The sequence below is a fragment of the Hemicordylus capensis genome, chromosome 3, assembly GCF_027244095.1.
Source record: "Hemicordylus capensis ecotype Gifberg chromosome 3, rHemCap1.1.pri, whole genome shotgun sequence".
Taxonomy (NCBI): domain Eukaryota; kingdom Metazoa; phylum Chordata; class Lepidosauria; order Squamata; family Cordylidae; genus Hemicordylus; species Hemicordylus capensis.
Genome location: NC_069659.1, coordinates 96,227,352 through 96,233,351, shown reverse-complemented (window position 1 = coordinate 96,233,351; position 6,000 = coordinate 96,227,352). Strand labels below are relative to the sequence as shown.

Sequence of the window (6,000 nt, the reverse complement as noted above, 5' to 3'; positions counted from 1 at the left end):
TTGGTCGGGAACACGAGATGAGACGCAGTCAAATCAGTGCAAGGAGACAGAGTCCTGGAGTCTCCACGGTTTCCTAGGAGCCAGCTGTATTTGGCTCAGCTCCATGAAACAGAGCCAAGACTTCAAAAGGAACCAGGAAATCCAGTTTGCAAGAGGATCTGTCATTCTAGGGCTTTCTTATGTTTACACCGCGATAGTATCCCAGGCCACGAGAGGGAAATAATTTGCGCAGGCTGCAGGACTGATACGCTGCTTTCTCATTGGAAGGGTGTGTCCTCCCTACGCCCCCGCCCCAACCAATCAGCGCCTGCTCTTTCCCCAAAAGATACAGAAACCTGAGAAAGTCTATTCACGTACACACGCGGAGCACTGCATCGGGGACAGCAGGCAGGCGCTGTTGTTGTTGTGGGCTTGGGGAGGCGTTTTCCATCCACGCACTTAAGGCTGTTGTCCTTTTCTCCCTTTCAGACAAAGTAAGTATTAGTAGGAGAGGGATGGGAAACCGAAACCTTTCCACGATCACATGAAGTGGACTAGAGGTAGACCTCGGTCAGTGTGCGTGCATTACCTCCCTCTGATTGGGGGGGCGGGGGGGCGGGGAGAGAAAGGGCTGCGGGCATCGCTGGTTTTCGTGGCACCCGCCCGTCACTGAAGGATTTTCCTTTGTTAGGGATGTGCTCTGATTAGGGCGTTTTTCCTCACGGAGCCCCTGTCGCTTCTGGCTCACTTTCTGATTGCATCATCTCGTGCTGCTGCAACAGGTAGACTGGAAACAAGAAACCCTGCTGCGCAGCATTTCATGGCAGACGATGTGTTTTAAATGGATCCCTTGTGTTGAATAAGGCCGCTTCTGTGTGGGAACTATCCCCCCCACCCCGCCCGGCGGTCCTTTCCTCTTGTTTTGGGCAGTGGTAAAACTGCTGCCCTGTAACCAGAAGGTAACAAGTTCGATCCTAAACAGGGGCTCAAGGTTGACTCAGCCTTCCATCCTTCCGAGGTCGGTAAAATGAGTACCCAGAATGTTGGGGGGCAATATGCTAAATCATTGTAAACCGCTTAGAGAGCGCTGGCTAAAGCGGTATATAAATGTAAATGCTATTGCTATTTTGGGCCATCTCTGCCTTGCCATTGCTCCAAAAGACTTGAATTCCCATCAGAGTGTTAGCACAGGGACAGAACTCGATTAAAAAAATAAAATTAGTCCCCTTGCTTTATGCTTGTGGACTTACTTCAGATGTGAGAGGAGAGCTCGTCTTGTGGTAGCAAGCATGACTTGTCCCCTTAGCTAAGCAGGGTCTGCCCTGGGTGTGTATAAATGGGAGACCTGATGTGTGAGCACTGTAAGATATCCCCCTGGAATGGAGCTGCTCTGGGAAGAGCAGAAGGTTCCAAGTTCCCTCCAAGCATCTCCAAGATAGGGCTGAGAGAGATTTCTGCCTGCAACCTTGGAGAAGCCGCTGCCAGTCTGTGAAGACAATACTGAACTAGATAGACCATAGGGGTGTGCACGGAACTGCCACACTGCGGTCCGGCACTGGGGTGGGGGGTAGCTTTAAGAGCGGCGGGAGGGTTTACTTACCCCTCCCGCTGCTTTCCCGCTCTGGTGCCGTAATGTTCAGAGTAATTGGGGCGGCAGGATACCTCCCTGCCGCCCCTTCCCCGCTGCTGCTGTGCAAACTTCCCAGTAGTCCTTTGCACATGCACACCTCATGCGCGCGCTTCACATCTCTGACATGCGCACGCGCAAAGGACTACTGGGAAGTTTGCACAGCAGCAGCGTGGAAGGGGCGGCAGGGAGGTGTCCTGCCGCCCCAATTACTTTGAACATTACAGCACCAGAGCGGGAAAGCGGAGGGAGGGGTAAGTAAACCCTCCCACCACTCTTAAAGCAACCCCCCACCCCCGAACCGAACCACCAAGGTCCGGACCAGTCCGGAGGCCTTTTACAATGGCCTCCGGACCGGTCCGGGCCCATCCCTAATAAACCAATGGTCTGACTCAGTATATGGCAGCTTCCTGTGTTCCTATGTGAGTCTTACTTCAGAGCTGGTCTTGTGGTAGCAAGCATGACTTGTCCTCTTACTAAGCAGGGTCTAGCCTGGTTGCATATGAAAGGGACACTAGAAGTGTGAGCACTGTCAGATATTCCCCTCAGGGGATGGAGCTGCTCTGGGAAGAGCAGAAGGTTTCAAGTTCCCTCCCTGGCATCTCCAAGATAGGGATGAGAGAGATTCCTGCCTGCAACCTTGGAGAAGCCGCTGTCAGTCTGTGCAGACAATACTGAGCTAGATAGACTAATGGTCTGACTCGGTATATGGCAGCTTCCTATGTTCCTATGATGTGTACAGGTTGCAGCTTGGAGACCGATTTAAGACTGCTTCTCGGTCAAGGATTGCTTCAGAGAGAGGCAAATGCCCCCTAGACAAGTAGCTTGCGTCTACCACCTGCCCCCCAATTCTATTTCAGAAATCTAATGTGTGGGGTGCAGCACACCCACCCACCCCAAATATACTTTGCTCCTTCTATGCCACCACCACTTCTTTTTCTGGTACCACCACTGTTTCCTGTGTGAAACTAAAAAGTGCCCTTGAGCTTTTAATGCTCTATTTGTTTCATGCATTAATGTGTTGTTAATTTGGGATAGAAAGGGGAGCATTTTTCAATGCATGTTTAACATACAAATTGAAGTCCTGCTTATGCGGGGAGGTGGGGGGGGAGCCTTGTCAGTGAATATGCCCTCAGACTAAGATACATTACTTACACAAATCCTATTAATACAGGATAGAAGATGTAGAATTGTGTAATCGGATGCAAGGTTTTGCATTCAAGTTCTGAATGTGGGAAATACAAATGTTTAATTAAATATCACTGATTTCACAAGCATGACTTGGAGAAAATAGCCTTCTCTAGTCCACGTCTTGCTCAAATGCTGTTCGTACATGGGCTTTAGAAACAGGATCTGCCTTGGGCATCTTGCACAAGCTCAAGTTACAAATGGCTTTTGCAGATAGGATGGTTGGATAGCTTTGCCGAATGGGTACAGGTCAGAGGTCAAAAGATGTTGGATATGGTTCCAGTCTGGCAAAATTCCAGACATTCTTGTGGTTCCTTTTTCTTAAAGGGATCCATCCATGCAGGATTTCTTTTCCTCATCATGCCTGAGAATGATTGTCATAAACTGAACACACACTATCACCTTTTTTTGAAACTGTCTGTCCGTTGCCCTGGTGAAGGTGTGATATTAAACACTGCATGTGCATCCTTCATAATCGGATTAAGCATCCTTTTGAGAACAGGCAGGCCAATTCAGAAGCAATTACAAAAAAACCCCAAACCAAAAAAACAACCCAAACTCTAGACAAGGAAGAGAGATCACTGTGGCTTGAAATTCTGAACAGCTAGTTTAAAAGTAATTTGCAAGCAGTCTTCCCTCCAACAGGGATTCCCAGATGTTGTTGACTACAACTCCCAGAATCCCCATGCAAAAGCCACTGCAGCTGGGGTTTCTGGGAGTTGTAGTCAGCATCTGGGAATCCCTGTTAGAGGGAACACTGTTTGCAAGTACTTACTGCAATGCTGTAGAAGTAAATATTTGTGTGAAGATGATTATTTTAAAACTCTGCACTATTGTAGAAGTAAACCCATGACAGATTCACTGATTAGCAGTGGCCAATATCAAGACTCGCTTTCTATCGACACCCTGTGGTTGTCCACTGTGCATGGGAGTGGGGCAGTTTCCAGCTATTTCTCTGCCTTTCCCTGCAGCCATCTACACCTTCTGAAACCATCTCCCTGAGGATTGGGGAGATCCTTTCGGGAGATAGTTTTGGTGAGGCCCAGATGGCTGGAGAGGGAAGTGGGGGAATCACTGAAACTCTTCCTTCTCTGTGATGGTCCAACTCATTTTGCTGCCTGAGATGAAGAACAAAATGATTGTTTCCCTCCCACCCGCCCCCATCTCTTAGCATTTGCAGGCATGTTGCCAAGCAGTGGTGCCACCATGTGTGGATTCTCAGACTATGCCTCTGAGCCAGTTCAGATCGGAGGTGGGGGAGAGAAGGCACACCCCAATGGGGGCCCATGGGTTGTTGCCTCTGGTGGCAGAGCGCTGGCACATGCTGTCCCCTGCACCCTCATTTTTGCCAACCACCTCATTCTGCCTCATGAAAGGGCCCCTCTGCCCCCCAGCTTGTGCAACAGAAAACCTCAGCAAATTGGTGGAGGATTAGTCCGATTGTCAGCCAGTGTGGCTTTTATCCATCATATCCATCAGTGTGGCTTTTATTCATCATAACCCAGAACAGCTGAATCAAAGCAACTCGGTGTCCTGTTCGTATCAGAAAATGTTATGTTTCATTTGTATATGGAGAGGAAAAGGTTGAGCTTTGCTGGTGAGGTTTCCATCCTTGACCTTATTGTACATACCTCTTAACTGTTTAGAAAGATGTGCGTTCTGTGCATTTTTGTGTTTGTGAGATTATGACCAGTGTTGCTATTAAATTGTTGCTTTTTATAAGCAGATAGTTTATAACTCCTTGAGAGGATTCCTTGACATACACCCTTCATCATAGATATGGTAGAGGCGGAAACTTCACTGGTAGAAGCCCTATTCAGATATTGAGCCAGTTCAGATAAACCCTGACTTCTGCACATGATGAGGCCGGGGGACACCCTAAGAGCACACCTACACAGATGTCACCAGCAGGCTCACTAATGCCTGTGTGTACAGATCTGCACCTGTGTCCACTGTGCACTCATACAAGTGTTAAACATAACGTGTGAACAGGGCTACAGTGAGTTGACGAACTAGGTGCAGAATATACATTGGTGCTACCATATTGAAAATGATTAGTACTACTAATCTGATGCTCTTATTAGTTTGGACATCCTTATGGGCCTTTGGATATATTCATGAATTCCTAAATCAGCCAAGCGCAGAACTTGCTACCTTGCTTCATCACAACATTGGGCCCTGATTATGTCAAGGGAGGGGGGAACTTACAGGGGTGTGAACTTACAGTTGTCATGAGTTAAGTGAAAGAATTTCTCTTAACCTTTGATTCCTGTAAAAATCAAGAAAAGCCAATTCAAGCATGAATGGGTTGGATAAAAGAGTGTATTCTACCCCTTCCATTCATTACAGAATGAGACTTGGAGCACATGTTTTATACGGTTGTTGCAGCTGCTTCGGGGAATTCTGTAAAATTGAGCAAATGCTTGCAGGGGAGATTTTATTGCACATACCACTGTATGTGGATTATGGAAAGCTATGATGAAAGAGACATCTCAAGTTAAATAAATGCCTTGTGCAGGTTTTGCTTTGTTTTGAAATGAAGATATTGGCGCCCTGTGTCTGTTCTCCCCTGGCTTGCTGTCTGCCAGGGGTGTGTAATTCCTGTCACTCGGCCAAAAGGCACTTCACATGTGAACATTAAGAGAAATGTAAGTTTTAAAGAGAAGAGGTATTGTTATACATTAGGGGGTCTAACGCTGGGCTGTGAAACGTAGAGTCCATGCTCACGACTGAGTGAGAGGGCTGCTGGGCACTGCCCAGTAGCGGGCAGGCGATGGGGAAGGCTGCTTAAACTGACCTTCCCTGCTGACGACTGCTCCTCCGTTGCTGGTTGTGCTCACCGCACATCCAGATGATTCTCTGTTGGCAGTGAGGAGGGGAGGAGGCTGGGATGCATCATCCCAGCCCCCGGAAGTCCCATAATGCCCCACACGAGTGTGTGGTGCTTTGTGGGGATCCCCGCAATGGCAGGCAGGTGCCTGTCACTGCTGCAGCGCCAGCTGAAAGCAGCCAGCGCTGCACATGATCACTTGGAGGAGCGCTTGCTCTTCTCACCTCCTTTAAGAGGCTGGCTCCACAGGTGGGCTTGCCGCCAAAGTGCTGCTGGGATCCGGTGCAATCCTGGCAGTTCTTACACATAGCCAAGCCCAGGCTTGGCTGCCTTAGGCCGGTCTTGGCTGAGTGTGTGAAGAGCCTCCTAGTGCTGC

At 48.6% G+C, this 6,000-nt stretch overlaps 1 protein-coding gene across 1 annotated transcript in view; it reads left to right on the top strand.

The window, feature by feature from the left end:
- The first annotated feature begins 318 nt into the window (after positions 1–318).
- Positions 319–6,000, top strand: part of LOC128351005 (cystathionine beta-synthase-like protein) — a 65,156-nt gene continuing 59,474 nt past the window's right edge. Inside the window, exon 1 of the mRNA XM_053310050.1 lies at positions 319–473. The gene's annotated coding sequence lies outside the window, so the exon portion shown is untranslated. The remainder of the gene's footprint in view (positions 474–6,000) is intronic.